At 41.7% G+C, this 16,989-nt stretch overlaps 1 protein-coding gene across 1 annotated transcript in view; it reads left to right on the plus strand.

Moving 5' to 3' along the window:
* Window positions 1-6,735: 6,735 nt before the first annotated feature.
* The window catches only part of enox1 (ecto-NOX disulfide-thiol exchanger 1), an 87,034-nt gene continuing 76,780 nt past the window's right edge, over window positions 6,736-16,989 (plus strand). Inside the window, exon 1 of the mRNA XM_015005867.2 lies at window positions 6,736-7,039. The gene's annotated coding sequence lies outside the window, so the exon portion shown is untranslated. The remainder of the gene's footprint in view (window positions 7,040-16,989) is intronic.

Here is a 16,989-nt window from a genome sequence, read left to right on the forward strand (position 1 = left end):
TGCAAAGCGGGGCACCAACATGTAGAAACTACTAGGTTATGCAAACGTTTTCTTTAGAAAAACTGATCCATAGAGACACATCGGGCTTATTTAGGAAGCGCCTTGTTTTTCTTGATCTGTGGGATTAAAGTTTTTGTAAGCTACTCTAAGGAATGTTGACGTGTTAATACCTGCACTGTACGGGAAATGTATGACGCAACTATAAATGCCACATATGAACTCAAAAGTTATATTTATTCAACTTAGCTGATAGAAATTGCATCTTAGACTGTTGGCTTTCTGCTAGCAGGAACGACCAGGGCCGGGGTACTGCAGCTTTTAAAGGGGCAGTATGTACAATGACATTTTATAACAATCAAGTAACTGTTATCTTCAGTCATAAAAATGCTACATATGGGTCATATAATTGGGTCTCTGTCTCTTTAAGAAGCTCCTGCTCTTTCTGAAACTCCGCCTTCAGGAAGTCATCACAACATGGCTCCTCTATTAAAACTTTAACAATGTTTTTACCAGAGTTTTACTGACAAGTAGCTCCTATAATGAGCTCAGCTGATGCTGTTGCACAGCAGCTGGATGGAAAAAACACCCAGTGAGCATCAGTTGTGTGGACAAAAATGCAAGTGGGAGAATATGCAGATGGATTTGAGATGATGTGGCAAGGCAACAATTAAAGTTCTGCTACCATGTCTAAAAAATACAACTTCTGAAGGAAGTTGACTGATTTCAGCTGAACAGAGCACCGTTGGGATGTGGGGATGGAGAATCTCATCATGGATGTGCAGCCTACAAAACAGCGGCGTCTTGTAAATATGGACCAGAATGTCTGAGGGATGTTTCCAAGACCTTTTCGGCTCCATATTGGTTAGAATTAAAGCAGTTCTGACTGTAAAAGAAGCTCCAACTTGGTACTTGCAGCTACAACTAATGAGCGCTAACACGGTTTTTATGTCATCGTTAATCATCAGCTGACGGGTTTAACTTTAGGCAAAGAGATTAGGACTGCTCGCTATTAGATCGTCATTCTTACCCATAACAAAATAACTCGATGAAGACTTCAGTTAAGACAAATCTTCCTCACTCCTGGCTTTCTCGTGCCTCCAGCTCTCTTCTCTGACCTTTAACATCTTGTGCACTTCAGTTTGTGTCAACTCAATTCAACGGCATTTTGTGAAGACAATATATTCACGATAAATTGTGCAGCACTAAGTAAATATTATCTGAAGAGGCTAAAATATCAAATTTCTGTCATATATCTACCATCAGTGTTCTGTTTGTGGTGAAGTTCGATGCTAATAAAACCCACACTGTGCTGCTTTTGCTTTAGGGAAGAACGCAACTTCCCAAAATAATGAATGCAGTGGTCATTACATGCATCATGCAAGAAAAAAAAAACAACACAATTCTGGTGCTTCACTAACTGTAACTGTAAACTCCTGAAGCATGCAAGCTGCTCTGCGCCGTCTGCTTCTCTCAGCAGGCGACTCCTCCAGCGGCCTGAGCCGCTGAGTCACTCAGAATGAGGAAATCTGGTGTGAGATATGCAGAGCTAACGTGGGAACTCGACCGTCTTACCTGCCCGCCAGGAGGATGTAGGAACTTCCCGGGGTTGTTTGGTCCCTGCAACATCAACAGTTGCAAAAAAATAAAAATAAATAAAAAAATTGCTGAGATTGCAAACCGGCATTTGAAAGAAACGTGAGGGAGACTTTTGGCTGGTTTATTTGCTGGAAAGACCAGAGCTGTACATGTGGTGACAAGGAGGAAGTTTCTTTAGTTTGGACTTGGAACATGACTTTGCACAAACAGCTCACAGTGGAGCAGATGGCCGACACTTCCCATCGGTTTGGAAGGCCCAAAGAATTTCTCAAGTTCTACGTTTTGCTAAAGTGGACATGCGTTTTGATTTCAGCTAGTTCTCTAAAGTTGTCTCTTCTTATTTAAAAGGGCAATTTTAAGCGTTTTCCAGGAGGAAAGTGGCATTTTATAGCCACTTACCTTCAGATGTTATATAAAAACTCTCTATATATCAAATAAATAAGTTTGACTTGGTAATTTCGCACCTTGAAATTGGGCCTCTGTCTCTTTAAGAAGATCTTTTTGAAATTCTGCTTTCAGGAAGTCATCACAACATGACTCCTCTATTAACCCTTTAACAGCGTCTTTCCCAGCGTTTTCACTCAGAAGCAGCTCCTATAAGGAGCTCAGCAGATCCACCAGGTGTTTGCTAATTGCTGCTGGCTAGTCTGAAGGAGCTGATTGGGGGCGGGGCTGCTCTGTGAGGCAGGAGCTCTGAATCCATGAATCCTGAACCGCAAATTAGCTCAGGTCCATCGTCCACTGAGATCTGTGTTCAACAGGAAGGCAAACGATTACTTGCATTTTACAAAACCCCAAATAACTTTGTTGTTGGACTTATATCAGCAACATCCCCAACCAAAGGGCTTTGTAACTGGAATATTAATAAAACACATGAAAAGCATAATTACAGCTGGAAACCTCATGCTGTCATTTTGCCTTTTTCATCTAACCACTGGATTTTTTTTTCGTCATCATTAAAGCAAATCTGCTTTGACAGCTACATGCTAATGCCACATAATGGAATTCTTGCTAAATTCTGATCTTTGACTAGGACATGACCTTTTGGAGGTTTTTCACTATTGACTCTTGTTTTAATGTTGTGTACATGAACAATATGCATTACTGAATAGAAACCAAGGAGGAATTTCTACTTCTCAGTTTTAAATCTTGAGCTGACCAGAGGTTTCCCTTCAAAGTTTTCTAGCATTCAGCACAATCCACATAATTGCATCATGGGTACTATAACCCACGTGATGACGCTGCCACTGTCATGCCTCTCTGGAAATTGTTTCCTCATTGTAGTGTGACATTTGCCTTTATTGAAGGGCTCCCAAGTCCAGTCTTTGAGATCTACTGTCCTGCAGCTGTTAGATGCATCCTTGCTTCTACACACATGAATCAAATGAGCTAAAAGTGCCAGATGAGATTCAGGGACTGGAGAAAGATGGTATCTAAAATTCTCAGGATGGTAGATCTCGTGGATTGGACTTGGCCGCGTCTGCCAATGGCCAAAATACATCTTATCTGCTTCTTCCACTTGTTCTTTGGTAAACTCTAAGCATGCTTTTGTTTTTAGGAACTTTTAAAAAAATTGTCTTTATAATATGTTGTAAATCCGTGTGAATCCTTGTTTGTGAGATCATCACAAAAAGATGAGACACACCAGCTTCAAAGAGGGTTTGTTCTGTTTAAATAAATTAGTGCAAATTTACCCTCCAACATATAATGTAGCCATTAGTAAATCATGCATGGTGTGGATGTTCATGAAGGAGTCCATGTTCAGGTGGTGTATGATGTAAAACATAAGCCCCCAAAGTATAACTAAACCCAACTTTGATCAAAGTGAAACCAGAACCGAAGCAAAGCCAGAACCCGAGGCCTGTCTGCTATGTGGGGGAAGTGTGACCAGTCCAAGATATTACATGATGTTCTGATTAGACTGGGAACACTGGACCCTGGTTTTTCCTAGTCAGCACCTGATGTCTGGCTGTTCCCACCTCACCTGAAAGAGTTATAATACCAGGGGTCACCACAGGACGTTCACCCACTCATCAGCCGTAGGACTCAAGGCTGTGCCAGTGGAACCTATCCAAGGTTCTCTGGTCTGCTTATCATTCAGACGATATCTTTTCTGTTTCACATAGAAGAATGGATTACAGATTATCTTAAATATACTTAAATACTTTATTTCTTTTATTGATCTCTAACCTGTTCTTGCCTAGAAGATTCTTACAAACCTCTCTGGAAAACTTGTGTAATACCGAAACTAGAAGCTTGTAGAGCAGATGTACATCTATACCATGATCATTCTAGGAAGGACGTAGACACATGACTTCTAGAGACGATCAGTTTGTACTGTTGGCGCTTCAGTGTTATGTTCAAGCAGCCTTCCGCACGAAGCTGGGTTCAGAAAGTCATCAGGAAGTTGTACTTTCTCCAAACAACCAGCAGAGGTCACCAAATACCCGTTTCAGATTTGAAAGATCTCCAGGTTGGTCTTGGGCTTTTAAACTTTCACTCTTTTCATACTAGCAATTTTTTTTTTGCTCTACCATGATGCACAATCTGGGTCAAAGCTAACTGTTAGCTGGATGCTACGCTCCACGCCTCACTACTCAGGTTTTAGTCCCAGAGGAAGTTTGTGGCGCCGCAGCAGGAAGTCCTTCTGGTGTGCTGCCCTGAACTGCAGCTCCCTCTGGGACGGAAACTTCCTCCCATCTTTCTTGTGAAGGTCACAACGCTCTGCTGATCAGGAATTAAGCGCCATCTTCATCGCTCTTTGCTGTAAAGTTGATCAACTCAGCTGATCAGCACGGTCTGCTATGAACAACAGAAGGAGAATTTGTTCATCTGATTTATTCTGACTAAAACCTCCTGTAGAGCCGAAACAAGACTTCCTAATTTCTGTTTCCCGTAGAGCTACATGTGTTCAGAGTTTTAGTTTTCTAGCTGCTCTTAGCAACTGGAGCAAACCAGAGTTAATCTGAGGTATTTTTTTAAATAATTAGCATGGAAGGAACTTCAGTTGCGTGAACAACCTGTTGAAGGTCATGTCATGACAGCTCAATCAAAGTAAAGTTTAGACTTTGATTACTCCTAAACTTTATTTTATTTTTTTACCAATCAGAGATGGACTTGCTGATGCGTCTTTCTATAACATTAACACATTTTTTTTTACGATTAGCTATGTAATTATTGTTAAGCTGATGGCATTTTGACCACTTCGGTGACATAGAATTGCCACGCCAACCATGACAGGACGGGCTGAAGTTTAAGAGGATCTGGGCTCTTCAGCTGAAGCCAGTTTTGTCCACCACAAGTTTATGTTACACTTTCAGATGACAGTAGGTTGAGCGAGGGGCCTCGTCCACTTGATCAGATTTCTTCAGAAGCAATCTTTGCACTTTGTGAATGGTGAAAGACAGGATTTAGTAATAAAATCAGAAGACACCTGAGGAGATCAGGACATTTAAACAGGACCACAGAATAAACCAACAGAGGAGAAATGAAAGCAGGGACCTTAAAAACAGAAGAAGTGTTATTAGAGACATTTGAGGCCACATGGGAGCATTTTCTCATTAACGTTTTTAACCGTTTGTTCCTCTTTAGCACATGGAAACAGCATCTTACAGCCCACTAAAGGTATGAGTTCCTGAGTAAAAATTAGTTTTTGTGTGTTCATGTGAACAGTGAAATCACAGACGGATGGACCCAACCTCTAACCCGACCTTTAACCCTAAACGCCTCTTGCGCTTCATAACAACAACAATGGTGTATTACATGTTTGTCGTTTTGCTGCAGAACCTCATTAATCCACTTCAGTCTCTGTATGCTGTCCTACTGGAGTGAAAAAAGAAAGGACGCTGATGGAGGACAATATGTTTCTGCTTGACACATCGTAGAAATTATGAGAACACTTTGGGTCAGACCAGAGGGAAGGGCACTTACAGGTTTCGGGAGAGTACAAATAGTATTTGGACCATTCCCTGTGTTCCTGCATAGATGAAAACAGTTCTGGGTCCATGTGGACGAGTGTTTTTGTTTCTGTTTTAAACCGACAACCCATTTTAGAAAAAAAAAACATTCCTGTGTGGCCAAAGCCTGAACCAGAATCCTGCAAATCAAACTGAATCCCACTGGAATGAGCTTCCACTGTTTCTGACATCTGTTTTGGACCAGAAGGTTCAATTTTGTGTTCATTTGACCAGAGCATCTATGTCCACTATATGGCCCATAGCGAACTGCACCTCACTTTATAAAACCCTGGTTTGCCCCATTTAACAATTAGATGACCACTTAAGATAGCTGGTTGATTTTATTAGAGCTCCAGCTCACAGTTATTGTAGTTATCGATTTATTCTGACGATTAATCGAGTAATTTTATTTAAAAAATGACACATTCTGCAGATTTTTTTCTTTTAGCCACTTAATCTTATTTTATACTGTATGAAAATTATGTGCAAAAATGCAAATAAACAATTCAATATATATTTTTGTAAGTAAATAAACATTTTATATTCTAAAAGGACCAATAGCCTATCAAAGGATGCATCCGCAGCTAAATAAATACATAAATAAGTATTTTCTGCTTCATTTAGCATCAATAGAGAGTAGTGCTAATCTGTTGACCATTACTTTAATTACCCAATTCAAACCTTGACAGCAAAATGTGCCTAATATGAGTATTTTACAAAATTTGAACCAGGTGAAGCTAAAATGACACTTGAGTTCTGGTTTGAACATATTTACAGACAAAGAGGTTTTTGATCCATAATGCAAAATATATACATTTTGTGTACAGATTTGGCTTAATTGTTGCATATTTTAAAGTCGGAACACTCCAATTAATGATTAATCGATTGCTAACTTTGAGGAGTATTTCAATAATCAGTTAATCACGATTAATCAGATTCATTATTTCAGCTCTATAGATTTTAATTAGTGGTACCAGAGTGAATAAATTTGCGCACAACCCATTGGGAAAAACCGTGAATTTCCTTCTACGTCATCAATATGTAGTTATTTGCATTGGTTTTCTACACATCGTCCCAATAACACGACGTAGTTTTAAAATGTTAAATCATTTAAGCTGCATGTACTTTGCCTCTTGTCTAATTAGTCATTAGCTGCGTTATGTCGTCATGTAACCCAGCTGACAGTCGGTCCTGGCTTCTACGGGTCGGTACCGGCTCTCTGACAACCAGACCCCCCGGACCGTCGTGCACGCCTGTCGGTGACGCGCCTTCGGGCTCCCGGTCCTGCACCGGAGGCGGCGGCAGCATCTCCATCAGCAGCAGCAGCGGCAGCAGCTGCGGCGGCTCGGTGTCTCCCTGACTGATATAAATCCCTGGGAAGGACGGAAGCTCACGGAGGATCGGCGTCCGGCTCCACCAGGACCGTTCACGGATTAAACCGCGTTGACGTGCCGCTTGTTCCGGAGCTCCTGTCGGGATCAGACCCGGTAAGAAGCTGGGTTCCTCTCTCCCTCTCTTTCTCTCTCTATGGTGTGATTTCACCGGTTTATGTATGTGTGTGTTTTATTATTATTTTTTTATTATTATTAATCTCCTCCTGCTCGGTGACACGCTGCTGTTACTGGAGTCATCAGCAGAGCCCAGTTCTGCACCAAGAAAACCTAAAGTGAGGATGAATCGAACCTTTTTTCTTTCTTTTTTTTTTTTGCTTCCAGTTACAAATTAGAAACCTTATTTCTTATTTAATGTCATGCAAATGCGGAAGCAGCGACCGCACGCTGCTGTCTTTATCCTGCACACAGCAGGGGAGCCAAACAATGACACGCTCACAGTTGAGGAATTGTAAACTGATTTCTGCTCCAAAGTGCAAAGTTATCATTTTTAAGACATAAAACTGAGCAAAAACATTACAAAAACAGGTGAAAATAAAAGTGACCAAACAGTAAAGGAGGACAACATCAATTTCTTATATAGATACATATATATATAAATAATTTTGATTACAATTAAAGGATGTGGATGATTTGGATTATCAGCTGCTCCACTTTGCACCTGCAGGGCTGCAAGCCTCAAAGCTTCTTTTGTCAAATTCTTGCTGTTGCTGGAGCTGAAAAGCAAGCAGGGATGGAGGTGTTTTGGTGTGTGTGTGTGTGTGTGTGTGTGTGTGTGTGTGAGAGAGAGAGAGAGATCAGCTGTGGATGCCCTTGCTGTGGAGTCACCTTGACGACCCCTCAGCAGCACAGAGAGCTGCCTTTGTCACGCTTCTGCTCGCATTATTCACCTGCCGTCACACGCAGCACATTCATGTAGAAGTATTTTAACAAATAGGGAAAGTTTTTCATTGAGCACTAAAGAAAAATTAGTCTCTCTAATGGTCTATCGTCACGTTTTTGAGTAAAATGCTTAAATATGGTAGTTAGTAAAGCAAGCAAATCAACACGGTGCAATAAAAGTGCAGTGTTCTCGTAGAGGTGATGCATAAAGAGTCCAATTGGCCGTGTAAAGCATAAGTACGGCTTTAAACTTCAGTGCAGAGCGTTTAAGGTCTAAGCAGCTCAGCATCTCGGCTCATAAACACCAGGCTTCCTGGTAACGCGTCGCCAGGGCGACGTCCTCAGCACCACCGAGAGGAGCGGAGCGCGGCAGAAGCTGCTTTAGGGAGTGTTAATAACAAACTGTGGCTTTAATCTGACAGGAACCGGAACGGGGACCGGTCTCAGAGCTCGGTTTGTGACACGGTTTGACGTGAGAAGCCATTTGCTTTACGGTAGAGCCGACGCAGATGGATTGTTTTCTGAAAATGAAAGTGTGTTTTACGTAAAAACCTACCTCACCACCACCCGGTCCATAAAGTCTAACATCTGCCCGGGTCTCTTTCTGTTATGAAATCCACTAAAGGTCAAAAGAATCCGGTTCAGACACCGGCAGAAGAGATGGCCTTTAACACAGTAAGGGTCTGTAAGGTCTGCAGTTTCTTCAGGCTGGTTTAAGAGGCGGTTGGTAACTGAAGTGTGCAACATCCAGGGCAGTGACCCAACTGTAAGCTCTGTTATGTAATGGCTTTGATAACATATCCTTATTTTCTTTCTTTTGGTGTGTGGGAATGTCTAATTTCCAGCTATTTTTAATAGCGGTGCACCGATTGCAGTCTTCTGGTCGATTGCTGATCATTTAAAAGCCTCATCTGCCGATTCTGATTTCGGCTGACGCTTTGTTTTGGGTGTCTGAATAAATGTAATATAAATATAGCAAGAAAGTCACCAAGTTGGCTACAGTGGGGTGACCATTGTTAACTACAAACATGCAGACATGATCTGGTGGGCCGGTCTGTCAATCAACCCTCTTATGGGAGAGCCGGAGAGGAAAGGTTGATTTTTAGATCTTTGGATAAGATCGGCTTTACATTCAAGTATCAGCCGATCACCAATCACCCAAAGTAAGGAAATCAGGGCAGATTGATCAATGCACCCTTAATTTTTAACGTAGCTTTTTGGTACGGATATGTTTATGATGGTTGTTAGCACTGAATTATTCACACCATCAAGATCCGACCAGAACCAGAGTTTGGATGTTCCACTCATGAATGTGTGTTTATGTTTTTGACCAGGGGTGTCCAACCAAGATCCAGTTAGTGTGACTGTGTGTCCTCAGTGTTGACAGACTGGAGATCCATCCAGGTCCACCTTTACCTCTAGTACTGCTCTATGAAGATCAGGTAGAAGGCTAACCCGAAACCTTAGTGGTTTCTGCCAGATTCGGCTTGCGCATCTTTGTGTTTATGGCAACTTGCCGTCTTTTAAAACGGTTACGTTCTGCGCTCACTCCAACCGTACCAGTTTCGACGTTCACACAGGACTTTTGATTCCAAGAAAGACAGAAATTTGGAAAGTCGTGTCACGGAAACTAAAGGAGGTCAACCAGTTACTGTTAGTAAAGTTGTTGTGTTAAGCAGCAGAGTGCAGGCTAGTGAAGAAAGCCCAGCTAACATCAAGCTAGCTAGACTCCCAGTGTTGCTTTAGTTTGGAAAGAATATCTGATGCAATGAGCATTTTGACTTAATCTTCCATTAAATTCAGTAGGATTTATTTCATTGTTAACTTTAGACTTGCAACACTGAGTCCATGTGTTGAAACGTTGTTTACAAAGATTTTAGCTGGCTGTACATTTATCTCACCACTTGGTACTAAAGTGAAGTTTAAGTCTTGATTTTATTGTTGTTTTTTTTGACAATTTTCAGGTTATTAGAAAGTTAGAATCTCATGTTTATGACATAAATAAGAGAAATGAACCTAAATATTAGACATGTTGAGTTTGTTGGCATAAATCCACTCTACCGTGGTGATATAATCATTTTTTCTTTGCCATATAACGGCCCTCATACTCCATGGTAAACATTGACCAGTAACCCTTGAATGACGTGTGAACGTTTTCTTCATGAACAGTTGGGAAAAAAAGTATTTTCTGCTTACTGCCAAAGAAACAAACTTGAAATTAAAAGAGTTTGAAGACAAAGCAGCTGGAAAGATGCAACAAGCTTCAAGAAGAATTGAACTGAAGCTAATTCAGCTTTAAAAGGTTCTGCCAGTCCCTATTGACACCGCTGCTCTCTGAAACGACTCTGGTGTGTGTTTGGGTTCCGGGACTTTCACCACGTCTGTCTTGTCTTTAACATTCTGGGGACCGGTTCTTCTGAGCCCGTGGATGAACTCTTTCTGCTGCGTCGGTATCCGGGCCGAGACTCCGACTGTCGCCCGTCTCTGTGAATGAGCGACGTTAAAGCGACAATTCCCTGGAGCCGACGGGTACACAGACACCACTCATCATCATCGTCAACAAACAGCGTCTCTATTGTCCGCGGGCAAACAGCCGTGTTGCATCATGAGCTGACATGACGGCCCAATATCACCTCTGGAGTTGGTGCAGCAGAATTTGACACCGCTCTGATGGCTGCGAGGCGGAGGTGGAGGTTAGCTTCGCTTAGCTTCGCTTGGCTTCGCTTGGCTTGAGCGTCGTGTTGGCTGTGGAGTGTGAGGACGGAGAGGCCTTCGGGTTGTTGTCGAGACCACGGCCGGGTTCTCAACACAAAGCAGAGCCGCCTCCGCTACTGAGCAACACAGACACAAGAACCCTCCTCTGCCAGGCCTCAGACCGGAGCGAACATCGCCTCATCCTTCTCCCCGTCGCGATTATATGCTCCGCGTGTCATTACGCCGCGCGGCGAATAGCGGGCCTGTTGGCTTCCGTAATGCGATTATCCGTCCTCCTCATGTCTTCAGCGGATTCCGCCTCGCCACCTCACAAACGTTAATTGACCCCACGCCGCACAGCTCAATGGGGACGTCTGTCACTAATTGCGGTGGCATTTTCAGATGCGGTGGGAGCATTAGGCCGTGTTCCACCGCTGGAAGGATTGCCCACAAGAGAAGCCTCCAACGGCATTTTGGTGTGTGTGTGTGTGTGTGTGTGTGTGTGTGTGTGTGTGTGTGTGTTGGGGAGCATTTGTGTCTCTCTTCCTGTTTCTGTCCCTCCTTCACAGAACAGTGTGGAGTCCTGGCAGCAGCCTCTCACTAAACGCCTGCTTTCATCTGGCTATTTTACCTTAAATTCTCTCTAGTTAGTTTATTCACAATTCTGATGTGTTTACCTGTCAAGACCTTTTTCTCCTACAGTTGTATGGTTTTATGTGGTCTTGTTAAACACCAGTAGATGCTTTTCTATCCACACCCTAGGAGAAGAGATTTGTTTTTATTAAGCAAAGATACGTTCAGTCTGTTCGCTCTGGACTCTGAGGATGAATCTGTACCTGGAGACCCCGTGGTGTGCAAACATAAGGACAATCTGTCAAGTAGAGATGAGTTATAGAACAAGTCAAGGTGCATTGGGTCTGCAGAAATGTGCAAACTTGTGTGGAGCTACGCAGTTATAAATGGTGTCTGTTTGGGTTTTTCTTCTTATGGTGTGTTGCTATGGTGAGCGATCAGGGGTAGGCGACATGGACTTTGAATTTTATTGTGATATTTTGTGGTATTATTGTGATAATGATTAAAAATTATGATTAAAAAACATATTTTTTTCAGTAACTATGTCTGTGAAAGCATGGTTCATATCTCCACAAGCACAAATATTGTTCTTGAAAAATATTCAAATTTGAAATAAGCACTATGTATTTAAAAAAGTGATATTTATGTCACCAATCTGCACACAGTAACTGCGTTTGGTGAGTATCTATAGCAGCATGCTAGCTCTGTAACAGGTCAGAGTTCAGGAGGCTCTCACGTTGTCACAAGACAAAAATTTAAATCTGGATTCTAAGAAAAAAATTCAGGGTAACAGAGAGGGGCGCCCTGTTTTTTTGTTGTTTTTATTTTTTGCCTCACTATTGGCTGACCTAGCAGTCAGCTGACTAACGTTAATATTTAAACTGAGAGCTTTAGTTTATGTCATACAGAAGGTCTACTACTTCACTGTTGTAGATTTTTTAACTTCACTAACCTTGTAGGTGCTCTCAGACATCGGTCTGGTAGCGTTAGCTTGTAGCGTTAGCACAGCTAGCATGCTGCTTCCTTCAGGACTTTACTTCCTGTCTGCTTGCTTCATAGGAAGATTATCTTTGAATAATGTTTCAGTTAGCCTTGTTAGCTAAACAAATTGCACATATACTTTGCTGGATGTACCAGCCGAGTGTCTGTTAAGTGCGCAGACTTTTGTACCAGCATTTTGATGCAAAGAAGTACCTGGATATTTTTCTCCTGGATCAGTTATATAGAAATATTAGTTACCTTGACACCCCTCTTAAAAATGTAAATTTTCCTTTTAGTGTATTTTTCTGCAGCCCATTTACCTGTTAAGTGTCATATTTACTCAGTATGATGATGTTCAGAAATTAGAGTTCAAATCAGCAAGGGGTCCAAAGATGTTTACATCCATTTCCTGAACAATTTTTATGCTCTGATGGTGGACAAAAACAGATCTGTTTTGAACATATAAAATATCTGCAGATATATTAGATGTTAAACGCTATCTTTTATGTTTTTAGCATAAAGTGTATTACTTCCAGTTAGTGACAGTCAAGCATTGCACTGTTTAAGGAAACAGCAGCAGCCCCAGTTTCCTGTTAGCTCCAAGGTAACATCCAAAATTATAGGAACAAACTAGATATTTATTTATTTTTTACATTTTTCTCATACTCTGTAGAGAATATAGTACACTTATATATTTTGTGGTAGGTGGGATTGGCTTAGCAAGATGACGGTAATACATTGTGGAAGCCACATTTCTCAGAGGTCGGCCTTGTGCTGATTAAGGTCAACACAAGGATCTTTGTTAGAGATGGAGAGAGAGAGAGAAAAGCAGAGGAATAGAGAGAGGAGACACCAGCTGGGTATTGATCTAAAGATGCAGCATTCAGACTGACTTCTGGCTCTGAACCAATTTTTTCCCCTCCATCTCTCCTCACAGCTGGTTCTTATTGGCTGTCACTGAAATCCGACTCAGAGAATCACAACCAGCCCAGTGTGAGCAGCAGGACAGTGTCTAGGCTGAACACACACACACACACACACACACACACACACACACACACACACACACACACACACACACACACACACACACATATACAGAAGAGTCGCCAGTGCGTTTGCTTCTTTGATTGCAGATAGATATTTTCAAGCTGCACCGCTGAGATCTTCTAAACCAGATGCTCTTAAAGCTGGAGTTTTACTAGGGAAACATTCCTGCCCTTCAGAATAAAACGTTTTCGACATGCGAGTTTGAAAAAAAAAATCTGATTTCACTCAACGAGACATTAGTTATTGAATATGTCGAACACGGGGAGGCTAATGGCTGGGAGGTTTCTAATTTTCTGTCTTCTTCCACTTGTTTTGTTTCGTCTTTACGGTGCCATTCCTTTCTCTGCCTTGTCCGACATCTCTGTTCACACAGACAGTGTTTAGGTGATTGCTCTTCTCAACTGGAATTATTAAAGCATTAATGGAAATAATAATGACTATTAGTAATAATAGTCATTATGAATAATTACATCATCTGTAGTTATTCAGTTACACATGATGTAACTGAATAATTACATCATCTATTTATAGATTGATACTTTTATTGTTGTGGTTTACAAGAAATGCTCTCTGTTGATTCATTAACATTTAAAAATTACAGATAAATTTTTACTAGTGAGGCGTTTTTCTTCTTCCAGGGCCTACAATTTAATTTACACATATATAAATACATCTGGCATTGGGCTTCCTGAACTGTGAGGAAGTCAAATTTTCTTTCAAATGGTCTTTTTCTAAAGACATTTTTGGCACTAGTGGCCTTCTGTTGGACAGTAAGTAGACAGAAATTAGGCAGAAGAGAGAAATTGTCTGAGACTTGGAATCGAACCCAGAAAAGCGGCGTCAAAGAGCCTCAGTGTGTGCTTCCACCAGCTGAGCCACCCAAATGGTCCTTTTCAGAGCAGCGGCTAACACGACGCCCCTGTGAGATTTTCCTCCAATGTGACTTTGCTCTGCTTGCTCGCTTCTCCAAACAAGACTTTTGAGCATCCCTCACAGTCCTACCTCAGCTAAACAAAGTATCCCTTTAATGGTCTCTAAAAAAATGGATCTGCAGCAGCGCGTTGTGTGTCTCTCCTCAGCAGAGATGATGAAGCTGTGAGAGTAAGGAGGGCAGCTTCTCCTTGGAGTGTGTGCGTGTCAGCGGTGTGTGGCTGGAGGAGAGGTGGATGTGTTTCCAGCATTAGCCTCCCCCATCCTCCGTCTCCTTCCTCCTCCTCATGTTAATGGAGACAAAGTCATTACTGTCACTCAAACCACAAAGCTGTCTTAGCTTTTAGACTCGCGCTGCGGCTCTTCACGCATCGCTGTGGGTACGGGCTTTCACAACCCATTTGTACATCTCTCCACAACTCAAAGATCGTCTGTGTTACTGTTCCTTTTAGTTCTTACTCAAATAACAGATTTTTAAATACACTTTTGTTCAAAGAAGACAAGACAAACGTTGAACTTATTCTAATGTCTCACTGTCTTAAACCTGGCTGAACATCAGAGTGCTCTACTGCACATCTACATAGTGTTTGTATGGTGTTGTGATGGACTGGTGGCCTGTCCACGGTGTATCCAATTCATCCAATGGCCACTGGAACGAGGCACCAACCATTCTGCAGCCCTGCAAGAATAAGTGTACAGACGATACATGATTGGATGTTTTTACTGTGTGAGAACACAAAGTCACCTTTATTAAAATTTGTTCCAGTATCATCTTTCCATGCCTCTGATGCTATACACTGTTGACGTGCAATCTTGGATTTTTGGTTGATGTCTGATATGCCGATATACTAAAACTATACACACTTTGTTCTCCAACTAAGCCCTGATGCCACTGAATGTTTTGGACATACTGGATCCCACAGCTGCTGTGGAGGTGAAAGTCCTTCAGACAGATGAGTCAAAAATGTAGCGGAGTAACAGTAAGTATCGGAGGGCAGGGTGTCCTGACTCAGTCTTTGATGTAAACATTTTGATTGATATTTTTTTTTAATGTTTAAAGTTAATTTTTATTTTTACAAGGAATTAAATTATGTCTTTACAGAGAAAATATGAGACAAATTACTCACAGCATTCCAATGGCTAACACGATTGTTAGCATAAATGCTAATGCAGCATGGATGTAGCATGCTATCTAAGCTAGTATGATATTCATCTCCAACTTGCATGGCAATATTTTTATTTGTAAAGATATACCTGGCTTGATACGTACAGCTTCAGTCTTTAATAAATTTACGTCTTATGCCTGTAAATACAGCATGCATGCAGATGACTCTGATAAATCGCTACGCTAACATTTGCATATTTTCTCTGTTTTGATATAACTAACCAGAAAATGCACCTGTCTTTTTTTATTTTATTTTTTTAGCATCATTATAAAGGGTGAAAAGCACTTAAATATGTTAAGGAACATACATTTTTAATTATCAGCTACATTACATGTTCATCCTGTAATAAATTTTGCAAGTTTTTTGTTGATTCCTAAAGTCGTCCAGTAAAATCATGTCCACACATCTCAGACAGTAGAGCAGCGATGCTGAGCCGTTGCCAGGGGTCAAATCTGGACGTCCCAGCTTATGATTATATTTTATTTTTATTTTTTTATGCAACCCTGGTTTAGTTTCTGCGGCAACCAGTTGACTACAGCAGATGATTAATCAAGTCAGCTGGTGTTTGTTTTGACGGGGGAAACGTGCACATTTATTGGCAGCTCTGTCTCATTTGGAGTTTTGTCTGGTTTTGCTGGTTGATCTGTTAACAGCCTGCATGATTTCAGCCTCACACACACACACACACGCACACACGCAGGCGCAGCTCTGTGAGTGGATGCACATCAAAGGCTGCTCGACCATCAGCGAGATGGAGGAAGCAGCCGGAGGGGAATGGAGGGGCTGCAGTGACAGAAGTGCTGTCTGATTCACACAATGGCGCTTGCATGCATGTGTGTTGTTTTGTGTATTTTTTTTCCCCTAAGTGTGTGCGTGTGTGTCCGTGTGTGTGTGTGTGTGTGTGTGTGGTCGTTTTTTTCTGGCTACACTTAAAGTAAATCTGATTTGTGCTGAAAGCTGCAGAGGAGTGCAGCAGGAAATGGGATTTGACTTCATGTCTGACTGAGGATGCGGCTGATAACGGGGCGGCGACAAACACACACACACACTCACACACACACTCTTCGCCTTAATGACTCCGTGTGGGATGGAGGAGTCCAACTTTCAGCTCTCACTCATACTAAAAGTTTCAAATGAAAATAATTAATCTGCATTAATTATTCACATTTAACAAAATGTCAGATTGACATGTGAGAATATTATTGCTGACGTCACACCACGCACCGCAACAAGCACAGATCCTCCAAGACGCGTAACAACGAGCACAAAGAGTGTCAAGTATATATTTTCTATCTTCTTGCTTGTTTGAGAAATCCTTTAAGGCATCCATTCATGGATGCCTAAACGCTTGCACACACCGAGCGACGCCTTTTCTGCCGAGCTCCTCCTCTGAGCTGCAGTTTCCAAGCCAAGCTTCTTCCTCACAGAGCAGACCTTCAGCTCCTTCAGACTAGCCAGCAGCAATTAGCAAACACCTGGTGGATCTGTGCATCAGCTGAGGTCATCATATGAGCTAATTCTCAGTGCAACAATGTTAAAAACAATGTTAAAGGGTTAATAGAGCCGCCATGTTGTGATGACTTCCTGAAGGCGGAGCTTCAGAAAGAGCAGGAGCTTCTTAAAGAGACAGAGGCCCAATTTCAAGGTGTTAAATTACAGAGTCAGATTTCTTTTAAGTCATATTTGATTCATGCTGCATTTTTTTAACAACTGAAGGTAACATAGTTACTTGATTTTTGGATATGAAATGGTAGCAGGTGACTGGAAAAC

Source organism: Poecilia mexicana, unplaced genomic scaffold (genome assembly GCF_051168715.1).
Source record: "Poecilia mexicana isolate PSO_F unplaced genomic scaffold, ASM5116871v1 scaffold_2, whole genome shotgun sequence".
Taxonomy (NCBI): Eukaryota; Metazoa; Chordata; class Actinopteri; order Cyprinodontiformes; family Poeciliidae; genus Poecilia; species Poecilia mexicana.